Raw genomic sequence first — 12,719 nt, forward strand, 5'->3', positions numbered from 1 at the left:
TTAACAAAAGATTTCACAGGCCTTTGGTTGTAAATATATTTTCAATACCAAAAATATTAGAAACTGGATTTTGAAATGTGAATCATTAAAAAAAAAAAAAAGAAAATTCACCTTAGGAAAAATAATCTCCTAATGGTGAAGGAATGGGGAAATCTCCAAGTAACATCCTTAATGTGGGTTGATTTTTCTAATGCATGGGCTAGTAGTTGCAAGAAGTATTACAAAATTAGAACATAGAAATAACGGCAACTTCTAGTTTGCCTCTGTTTTAATCAGACCATGTTTTTCTCATTTGCTCCTTTTTCTCTATTCTCAAAACTTCCTTGAGTATGAGCCTTTTAGCCAGGACTGGCTACATAATTTGGGGAGCTCAGTGAAAAATGAAAATGTGGGGTTTTTGTTCTAAAATTATTAAAAATTTCAAGACGGCAACAGCAGAACTTTAAACTAAGTGCAGGATCCTTCTACGTATGGGGCCCTGAGTAACTGCACAGGTCACACGCCCGTAAAACCAGCCCTGATTCTAGCTTTATAGAATCCCAATATCGAAAACTTCATAGATAATATATCAGCTTTCTGTTGAGTCCACAGTCTGATGGTGTTCAGTATTTTCCAGTGATCAAGACTTTTATCTCTTTTATCTTCTGTCCTTTTTTTAAATGTCTCTTATGCTATATCTTGAAATAGAGGAATATTTTGATATTGTAAGAATCTTCTAAGGCTGTGCTTCCTTTCAGATTTTGTCTTTGATCATTGTATTGGGAAATCTTGTCAAAATATCCCTTGGGTGTACATTGAGCTTTGATGACAAAGCCACCGTGCAGTAGGTGTTTACTCTCATTGGGGCTTCTCTTCCTCCTAATTGCTAGATTTGTGCTACCCAGTTTGATATTAGAATGCATATTTTTTTTCTGTTTGTTCTCCTAATCAAGAAATATATGGGACCTTTATTTCATTTATGATTGTGGTTTTTAAAACTCAAGTTTTAGAGCTACTTCTCAAACTCTTAACCTAGGAACTTCTTTTCAAGCCAATCTTATCTTCATTCGTAGCTTTATTTACTCTGGTTGTTACAGTCCAAAGCTTTGAGCTGATTTTCAGCAATTATCCAGTAATTGGATTGAGGATCTGCTAAATTTTTCATATAACAGATTGCCCTTTTTCAGATTGTGTTAATTCTCTCATTAGGAGCTCTTGATAGTCACAGGTTTGTCAGCATTGGTATATTTACGTGGAGAAGACTTTGATTGAATTGTAGAAAAAAAATTTGAGTGTTCTTGATTTTACTACTAATGTTTTTCTTCATTAACCTTTACAGATTTGTTTGTTTAGAATTTCATTTTATGCATTACTTTTCTATTCTTTGGGCTATCTACACAAACACTGCTCAATCATGTATCTCAATATCACTGAAACTTTAAAAAACATTGGTCTTATTTAAAGAAGTGCGTGGTACAAAGCTACACATGTAAAGCGTTATCTGGAAGACTTGTTTTAAGGTAACTGAAATTATCCAATGATGTTATGAAGGAACACCTTCCATGGAGACACTACTACAAGAAAACGGTAATTTTTTTCCCTTTTTTGACTTCATAGCAAAGTATCCAGACTCCGCTTTTGCATCAAGCCTGAGACCAGACTCTGTAGGCAGTAAGAGTTCATTTTGACTCTGCGGTAGGGTCTTACTCATTTGGCATTTCTGAAATGAACTCCATTACTTTTTGCTTCCCAGTGCCACTTTTCTCCTTATCAAGGGAAGAAACTTTCGCTTGGAGTAGAGCTCAGGCTGCTCAAAGCACAGCAGAAATGGTGAGGTTGGCACTCTCTGTGCGTGTTATGTAGCCATAATTGATTGCCTACTAAACTCTTATAGGGCATGCAAGATCTCTTGCTTCTTTTCTGGCTGTCAGCTCACTTCAGCCTCTGTAAGGCCCACTATTCTTTTAGAAAGCAAGTGGGTCACAACAATTGTAGACCAAGTCAGGCACTCTCGCAAAGCTCAATGTATACAATAGTCCCCACCCACCTTATCCGAAGTTCTGCTTTCTGCAGTTTAAGTTACCTGTGGTCCACCATGGTCTGAAAATATTAAGTGGAAAATTCCAGAAATAAACAATTCATAAGTTTTAAATTGCTCACTGTTCTGAGTAGCATGATGAAATCTTGCCCGTTCTGCCCTGTCACACCTGGGAGAGGAATCATCCCTTTGTCTAGTATATGCATGCTGTCTACACTATCTGCCTGGTAGTCACTTAGTAGCCCTCTCAGTTATCAGATTGACAGTCATGGTATTGCAATGCTTGGGTTCAAAGAACCTTATTTTACTTAGGTATGGCCCCAAAGCGTAAAAGCAGTTAAGCTGAGAATTTGAATGTGCCAAAGCAGCCATGAAGTGCTTCTTTTATCTAAAAAGGTGAAAGTCTTGAGATATATATATATATGATTTGGTATCATCCAGAGTTTCCACCATCCTCTGGGGGTCTTGGAATGTACTTCTCATGGATAAGGAGGACCACTATATTTGAGTCACATAATATCAAGGAAGCAAGAACTCCAAGCTGCCCTCTGAAAGTGGTTCCTCCCAACTTCTTGTTCTCCCCCACCTGCTAAACTCAGGGTTTGGGGTAAATTTGTGGGTGGAGGTCAATTACAGAGGAATTCCGTTCATCTACTTGATAGTAAAAGTAGTCACTAAAGATCAGGAAATTTCAAATAAGGATGAGAGATCCTGGAAACTGTTGACTACTTTTTGCTTTCGGGTAAAACTACCGGAAGATATCCAATTCTAATGTCACTAAGCGATGTGGCGTTTATGGTTTCACCTGATATAATTTGTGTGATAAGCAGACTGAGAGGGCTCTCAAGCTTGGCTCAACAGCTGTTGCTGATCATCCAGTGGAGCAGAGATGTATCCATAGTAATCTTCCTGTTGCAGCCAGAATAAGGTTTCCCATAGGGCTTAAAAGCCTGGCATATTTTTGGCATCCTTAATAAATAAAATACTGCATTGCATAAGGGTAAATCTGAAACCTCCTTTTAGAGAGAGGGTGAAAGTGGTGACATTTGCTATATTATGTCAGTAGAGGGTAGGTAGTGAGAAGAGATTCAAATTGGAAGTTATTAAAACACCTCTATTCTTTTAAGTGTCTCATTTTCTCCATTCTTTAATCATGTAAATGACCAATGAACAACATTCCCAGGGGTATGCGATTGATTGCACATTACAGATGATGAGAAGGATGCTATGTGGAGGGAGACAAATAGTAAATTAAGCAAATTTTATGGAGAAGCATTTTCTCATTTAATGTCCTGTTAGTTTGGGAACATTTAGGGAATGGGGCGGAGAAAGGAAAAACATGTGACAATTTAGAGAATATCTGTAGCTGGGTATGGATGAGTATAGGTCAGGGATTTGCTTATTTAAAGCATAATGAGAACAATATTAAATCTTTTTCTTCCTGCCTCTTTTTAATCGATGCTAGCATATATTTCCCAGATGAGGCAACAAAAATGGTACAGGTTTTGAGAGCAAAGGGAAGGAATTATAAAGGCAATGACATGGTCATTGGAAGCCTCTGACAAAAAGAACATGCCTCTTAGGAGCTGAGGGGTGACATGTTAGTACATCTCAATGAGTAATTTAACAGTTTGATTAATTGTCACTTTGAGAATCCCACAGGCTCTGATTCAGAGAAGGAAACAGAGGATATCTCATTGGGGATAGTAACATAAGTCACTGATGGCTATGGAGAGCAATGGGCAGCGGGTTTAGAAGGCTTTTATGAGTGGAGTGGAGTGCTGACAGAAACACATTCAAGCCATGGTGAAACAGAATAGCTATATCCATGGCTAATAAAGAAGAAGTTAGAGGCTTCGAGGAAAGGCTTTAGAGTCCTAGATAACAGAAGCAGATAGGTTGATGAATTGCATGATACATTCTACATTCTAGTCAGAGCTCGTTGATGAAATTGAAGCAGTGGTTCCCAATTGTTACGGGTCTGGATATTTGTCCCCTCCACATCTCGTGTGGGAATGTGATCCTCAATGTTGAAGGTGGGGCTCAGTAGGAGGTGACTGGGTCATGAGGACTTATGCCTTGTTAATGGCTTGGTGCCCTCTTCATAGTAATGAGTGAGTTCTCACTCACACGAGAGCTGGTTGTTGAAAGGAGCCAGCATCTCCTCCTCCTTCTCTTGCTCCCTCTTGCCATGTGACATGCCAGCTCTGCCTTTGCCTTCCACCACCATTGTAAGCTTCCTGAGGTCTCACTAGAAGCCAAGCAGATACTGGTGCCATGTTTGTACAGCTTGCAGATCTGTGAGCCAAAATAAACTTCTTTTAATGAAAAGAATTAAATTACCCAATCTCAGGTATTTCTTTATAGCAATGCAAAACGGACTAGCACACAAACCCTGAAGTTTCTGATTTTAGTAGCCATGAATGGGAATCAAGAATACAGATTCTTAGGGTGTTTAGCAGATTCTGATTCTTGACCAAGCTTGGCAACCACTGTTTTAGGAGAAAGCAATTGCCAAATGACCCGAATTCCATCTAGGCTATATTATCCTATTGTTTAGAGGAAAAAAAAGTTGCATAATAAAGAATTTGAAGAAAATATGCATTTTTAAATGTGTCATATTTGAGCATCAGCCCCTCTCTCTTTATAAGGCAAGGGGTTTTAATATTACCATAAAACCATATAGTTTAACAAATGACCAGTGGATCTACTGCTGTTTGGTGATAAAATGCTCAAGTATTCAAGGTTCTTTCTGCATATGTTTTGTTTATCTGTTGGTGGTGAGACACTTTTTCTGGCTTGTTTGCTTGAGAGGGGAAAAGACCAGGTTTAAACAGTCGATCCTCTACACCTTGAATTTGGAAGGAACAGCAAACAATATATGAGTTTATATAAATGAATTATGTCTCAGATTTAAAATATAGTTTAAAAAACCACTAAGAGGCACGATTCACAATAGCCAAGAGGAGGAAGTAACCCAAATGTCTATCAAGGGGTGAATGGAAAAACAAAATGTGGTATTTATATACAGTGGAATATTATTCAGACTTTAAAAGGGAGGAAATCCTGTCACATGCTACTACGTGGATGAACCTTGAGGACATTATGCTAGGTGAAATAAGCCAATTACAAAAAGCCAAATGCTGTATGATTCCACTTATACGACTATTTAAAGTAGTCAAATTCATAGAAACAGAAAGTTAAATGGTGGTTATCAGGAGGTGGGGGAAGGAGAAAAAGGGGAATTGTTGTTTTAATAAGTACAGTTTCAGATTTGCAAGATGAAAAATTTCTGGAGGTTTGTTTCACAACAATGGGAATATGTTTAAAACTACTGAATACACCTAAAAATAGTTGAGATGGTAAATTTTATGTTACGTATATTTTATTATAATAAAAAAAAACTTGGCAGTCTCTTACAAACCATCAAGCCATATAGGACTTTCTTTTTCAAGCATGTGATAATTTTGAGCTGTTGCATACATTTGTACTGGGCTTCCAATAAGTTGTTTTAAAATAGTTTTCAGAAATCCTGTAAATTATTGAAAATATAAACTTTTTAGCTTTTCTATGTCCACAGTTTTTCCATGGCCCTCCTTTCCAAATATTGAGTGCACAATGGATTTATTTCTTTGCTTTTCTATTCTGGATTTCATTGTGTCATGATCACCATGAGATAGGAAGCACTTGTGGGAAATGCAAACTTCCTGTTCTTCCTTACTTTAACCCCAGATAGCCTACTCAAAGTTCATATACAGCAAAGTAATATTTTTGTATTCATGGCATTTACATCTCCCAGGTAATCATGATGCTTTCTGTCATGCGCTCTCTGTTTATTTCCCCGCTAGTGCTTATACAAACTCATGTCTATTTCCATTTTCTTTAGAAAAAGTCTTTGTAATCCATCTCTTATTTAATCATGCCATTACACTTTTCAGAACTCTCTCTAATTTGTTTTGTCTTTCTGGTCTTGAAGAGCCCCCAAATAACATAATTTCTGAGTTAGAGAATCTTCTTTTGCCTAAGAAAACTTTGGTGATTATATCGTCCAGACAACACTGGCCTTATAGAGTATAAGTATAAGAAATGCTTGGACACTCCATAACAACATTTTAGACTTTTGCTATGCATTGAATGAGAAAATGCACAAATGACACAAAATTACCGTGAATTCAGTAACAATGGTTGTATCAATCACAACATCTAGACACACTTAAAAAGTAAGAGTACACATGTGTGAGGGATGCATTATTTATTCAATCAACAGACAATATTTATTAGGCATATAATTCTAGGCAACTTCTCTAACCTCCAGCCACCCTCCCACCCTCAAAGAGCTCTACAATCCGCTGTTTAGGAGAACCAACCCTTGATTCCAAGTAAATTTCACTTAAGTCACTCCAGAGAGAGGGTTTTTTAACCTATCCTAAACAGCTCCAGCAAAGGAGATTCCACAGGCTTGTGCTTCCCATTCCACAAGCTAATGTTGCAGCACTTAATAACTAACTCCTTCATTTCAGTCTCCCTGCTAGCCTGAAACATCTGTGTCAGTCAAAGGCAGTGACTCCGTTTTTCATTCTACTGCTCCTCCTCCTCAAGCCAATATGTACAGTCCTTTCAAAGATGGCCTATGCCACCCAGCCTCATGTTGCAGAGGTGAACAGCAGGGAGCCAGTTCAAGGGATGAGGATTTAGAGACACCAAGGCTCACATCAAATGCTATTTATTGTTATTTCACATGTTGATCTCGAACAAGTTGCTTACACTCCGTTCTGTAACCTTGTTTGGTAAATGGAGGCAAAAGTAGTTGACAGACCACTGTGGGGCTTAGCTAATTAAACTTCTGGCTCTGGACTTATGTTTTCTAAAGGCTGCAAAGCTGACAAATTGCTGCCCTCCTTCTCTTCAGGATCATTAATAAAGCTATTAAAGAAATTGTGCTCAATACTGACCCCTTGGTGGACAGCTATACCCAGATGAGAAATAAAGTGTGTAGCTATTAATTACTCTCATGGCCCTTGAGGTGCTTTAGAATTCATAGGGATTTTTCTTTATTCAAGTATTCTGGTTTAAAAAATACTGTATTAGGCCGGATGAGGTGGCTCACGCTTGTAATCCCAGCACTTAGGGAGGCCAAGGCTGGCTATCGTCTGAGGTCAGGAGTTCGAGACCAGCCTGATCAATATGGTGAAGCCCCATCTCTACTAAAAATACAAAAATTAGCCGGGCATGGTGACTGGCACCTGTAATCCCAGCTACTGGGGATGCTGACACAGGAGAATTGCTTGAACCCAGGAGGTGGATGTTACAGTGACCCAAGATTGTACTACTGCACTCCAGCCTGGGAGACAGAGCGAGACTCCATCTCAAAAAAAAATAATAATAAAAATAAAATAAAAATACTGTATTGTTATGACTTTGTTCATGGAGGAAAATGTAGCAGGTAGCATTTTCCTGTAGAGTACTAGACAGAAATCAAATGACATCTGTCATTGGCTGATTTTATTATCTTAAATAACAATCTCACCTTGTCTGGGCTTCAGTCTTGTCATGTGTAAAGTGAGGTGATTGAGTGGCTAATCATAAAGGGTTCTTCCAGCTCTCTTTCCAAGATTGTGTGCAGATCACGTTGCAGTCAATTGAGGCTGATGGAATTATTTTTATTTTATTTATGATTATCACATAATAATTGTGTATATTTATTGCATGCAATGTGATGTTTCGATGCATATGCCCATGGTATAATGACCAAATCAGAGTAATTACCATATCCATCACTTTAAACTTTATTTCTTTGTGTTGACAACATTCAAAATCTTCTCTTCTAGCTATCTTGAAATTTACCTGCATTGTTATAGTCACCCTGTTCTGTAATAGAACATCAAAACTTATTCCTCCTGTCTAAAGGTAACTTTGTACCCATTGACTAACCTTCCCGGTGCCCCACCCCCAACCCCTTATTCTTCCCAACCACTGATAACCACTATCCTACTGTCTACTTTTATGAGATTAACTTTTTTAGATTCCACATATGAGTGAGATCATGCAGTGTTTGTTGTTCTGTGCTTGGTTTATTTTACTTAACGTAATGTCCTTCAGGCTGATCCATGTTGTTGCAATGATAGGATTTCATACTGTTTTATGGCTGAATAGTATTCTCTATATACATACACACATTATTATATATTTATTCCATATATAATAGTATATATAATATATAATAGTGTTCCATATATATATACACATATATACAGAGAGAGAGAAAGAAAGAGAGAGAGAGAGTATTCCATTATATATATATATACACATCACATTTTCTTTATTCATCTGTAGACTGGCATTTATGTTGATTCCATATCTTGGCTATTGTGAATAGTGCTGCCACAAACATGGGTGTGCAGATGTCTCTTCAACATACTCGTTTCATTTCTTTCAGATATATACCCAGCAGTGGGATTGCTGAATCCTATGGTAGTCCTATTTTTACTTTTTTGAGGAACTTCCGTCTGTTTTCCCCAGTAGCTGTACTAGTTTACATTCCCATCAGCAGTGTATAAAATTTCCCATTTTCACCAGAATGTGATTTTTAATCATTTTTATACTACCCATTCCAATTGCGGTGAGGTGTTATCTCATTATGGTTTTGATTTGCATTTCTATGATGACTGATGATCATCAGAGTGATGTTGAACATTTTTAAATATATCTGTTGGCCATTTGTATGTCTTCTTTTGATAAATGCCTACTCAGGTCTTTGGCTCATTTTTATATCAGATTATTTGGGGTTTTCCTATTGAGTGGTTTGAGCTCCTTATATATTCTGGTTATTAATCCCTTTTTAATCCCTTGTCAGATGTGTAGTTTGTAAATATTTTCTCCCATTCTGTAGGTTGTCTCTTCACTTTATCGATTGTTTCCTTTGCTGTGCGGAGGTTTTTTATTTGATGTAATCCCAATTGTCCGTTTTTGCCTTGGTTACCTGCACTTTTGAAGTCAAATTAAAAAAATCCTTGCCCAATCTAATTTCATGGAGCATATTCCCTATGTTTTCTTCTAGTAATTTCATAGTTTGGGGTCTTACATTTAAGTATTTAATCAATTATTGATTTTTGTATATGGTGAGAGATAGCGGTCTAGATTCATTCTTTTGCATATGGATATCCAGTTTTCCTAGAACCATTTATTGAAGAGTTTCCCTTTCCCTATTACGTGTTCTTAGTGCTTTTGTTGAAAATCAGTTGGTTGTAAATGTGTGGGTTTATTTCTGGGCTCTCTTTCATTCCATTGGTCTATGTGTCTGTTTTTACTGATGGCATTACTTTAGAAAACCTATGAACAGTATAACATATAATATGTGATTAAAAACTATATAATAACATTAGACTAGTAACTCTACAAGTAGGTATGTTAGACTTAGCATCTATAATCAAATGATTTTCAAAATAATGAATACTGGAAAATTTTAAAAGGCTGTGCCTAGACCTTGGTAGCCTACACCATTCTCCACCTAAAGAAACTAAGGCAACACAGATAACTGGCTGATTTCAGGGCAAGGCCAGGGAAGGTACAAGATAAGCCTAGAGTATCTTGTTATATCAGAAAGCCATGAACTGCTCAAAAAATATAGTGGGGGCATGTCACAAGGACAGAAGAACCAGTTTGGAGGAGCTCCCATTGGCCAAATCTCAGACAATTTCAGTATTAAAATAATAAAGTAATAATTATAAATACTTTTAGAAAAATGTAGAAAATCATAAGCTCATATCAATAAAAAATAAATAACCGTGGAGAAGTGCTTGCTTATAGTAAAATGCTGAATGCTGACTAGTAAGTGTGGAGGAAGTGCTATAGTTAAAAAGTCAGTATTTTGTAAGCATCAAAATAAAGATTGGATAAAATAAAAATCAGTAGATATTAAATCTAAGTAGAAATGTTGATGAAGAGGATGTTTAGATGGAATTAAAGCAATCTCACAGGCTGCTTATTAGTTGCAAGTTGAAAGACAGTACTTATGCAATGGAGAAGTTGGACAATTATTTGACCAGGCGATCAAAATTAGCATCACGAATGAGGAGCACATACACCGCATGTGTCTTCAGATGTGATTCCTTGAGAAGATCAATACCGTATAACCTACCGTGAGAAAGCATAGCTTGTATCTAATCACGAAGAAATATCAGATAAACCCCCCAAAAGGGACATTGAAAATATCAACATCATGAAAAAGAAGAAACTTTATGGAATGTTTCAGATTAAAAGAGGTTAAAAAAACACGACAACTAAATGTAATACTTGACCCCAGACTAAATTCTGTACTGGAGGGAAAAATGCCACAAAGGACATTATTAGGCCAACTATAAAAGGTATGATATGAATATACAGACAGTAGATTAGAAAAAACTAGTATATCAATGTAAATTTATGAAGTTGATAACTTCCACAAAGAAGTTATTCTTACAAAGTGTACACCTGAAGTATTTACAGGTAAAGACACATGATATATGCAATTTACCTCAAATAGTTCAGAAAAAGGGTTCAGAAAAATGCTGTAGTCCTAGCTACTCTGGACACTGAGGCAGGAGGATCCCTCGAGCCCAGGAGTTCCAGGCTGCAGTGAGCCATGATCGTGCAACTGCACTTCACCCTGGATGACAGAGGGAGACCTTGTTTCTAAAAATAAATAAAATAATTCAGAAAAACAGTTCTCAAGTAGTTCAGAAAAAGAGGAGATGAAAGAGAGATGGATGGGAGAGAAGTAACTGATGAAGCAAATGAATTAAATGATAGCAAGAAGTGAGGCTAGGTAAAGGTTATACAAGTGTACCTTACACTATTCTTATCTTTGCAACATTTCTGCACATTTTTAATGGCTTCCAAATAAAAAGGTAAAAAACTTTAAGGAGTAAGATATTTCTTTGCCACAATGCCAAAAGCACAATCCATAACATATTGATAAATTGGACTTCATTGAACATAAAAACTGCTTTTGAAAGACACTGTGAAGAGAATGAAAAGACAAGCGCTAGGCTAGGGGAAAAACATTTGCAAGTCATCTAAAACACTTGCATCCAAATAAAAGACTTATATCCAGAATATATAAAGAACTCATAAAACTAAATAATAAAACAAAAAGAAACAATAAAAATGGCAAAAGTATTTGAACGAGCTATGTCACCAAAAAAGGTATATACTCGGAAAATAAGCACATGAAAAATGACCAATCTCATTGGTCATTAGGACAATGCAAATTAAAACCACAATAAGATATCAATTCAAACCTACTGGGACGGTTCAAATTAAAAGACTGACCATATCAATTGTTGATGGGAATGTGGGAGAACTGGAACTCTTATGTACTGTCAGTTGGGATTTAAAAAGGTACCACTATTTTGGAAAATGTTTTGACAGTTACTTTTAAAGTCAAATCTGCACTTATCATATGACTTAATCATTACACTTCTAGGTATTTACCCAAGAGAAGTCAAAGCACATTTCCACACAAACCCTTCTACAAGAATGTTCACCACTCTGGGCAATGTGGCTAGACTCCATCTCTACAATTTTTTTTTAATTTGAAAAATAAAATCAGCCAAGCATGGTGGCATGTGCCTGCAGTCCTAGCTACTCAAGAGGTCAAGGTGGGAGGATCCTTTGAGCCCAGGAGTTCAAGGCTGCTGTGAGTCATGATCATGCCACTGTACTCCAGCCTGTGCGACAGAGCAAGACCTTATCTCAAAAAAAAAAAAAAAGAATGTTCATAGCAGCTTTATTTTTATATCCAAAATCAAGAAACAACCCAAACCTCCACCGTGAGTAAATGGATAAACAAGTTTAGTGGAAGATTACTCAGCAACAAAAAGAAGTAGCTATTGATACATGCTGCAATTTAGATAATCTCAAATAAAAATGTATGCCAAGTGAAAGAAGTAGACAAATGAACGTACACACTGCATGGTTCAATTTATATAAAATTCTTTTTTTACTTTTATTTTAGGTTCAGGGGTACATGTGCAGTTTGTTATATAGGTAAATTTGTGTCATGAGTGTTTGTTGTACAGATTATTTTGTCACCCAGGTACTAAGCCTAGTACCCAGTAATTTTTTTATGCTCTTCTCCATCCTCCCACCCGCCACCCTCAAGTAGGCCACAGTGTCTGTTGTTCCCTTCTTTGTGTCCATGAGTTCTCATCATTTGGCTCCCACTTATAAGTGAGAACATGCGGTATTTGGCTTTCTGTTCTTGCATTAGTTTGCTAAGGATAATGACCTCCAGCTCCATCCATGTTCCTGCAAAAGACGTGATCTCATTCTTTTTTGATGGTTGCATGATATTTCATGGTGTCTACGTACCACATTTTCTTTATCTAATCTGTCATTGATGGGCATTTAGGTTGATTCCATGTCTTTGCTATTGTGAATAGTGCTGCAATGAACATACACATGCATGTGTCTTTTTGGTAAAATGATTTATATTCCTCTGGGCATATACCCAGTAGTGGGATTTCTGGGTCAAATGGTAGTTCTGTTTTTAGATCTTTGAGGAATTGCCACACTGCTTTCCACAATGATGGAGCTAATTTACCTTCCCACCAACAGTGTATAAGCATTCTCTTTTCTCTGCAATCTTGTCAGCATCTGCTATATTTTTACTTTTTAATAATAGCCATTCTGACTGGTGAGAGATAGTATCTCATTGTGATTT

This window comes from Pan paniscus, chromosome X (assembly GCF_029289425.2).
Source record: "Pan paniscus chromosome X, NHGRI_mPanPan1-v2.0_pri, whole genome shotgun sequence".
Classification (NCBI taxonomy): Eukaryota; Metazoa; Chordata; class Mammalia; order Primates; family Hominidae; genus Pan; species Pan paniscus.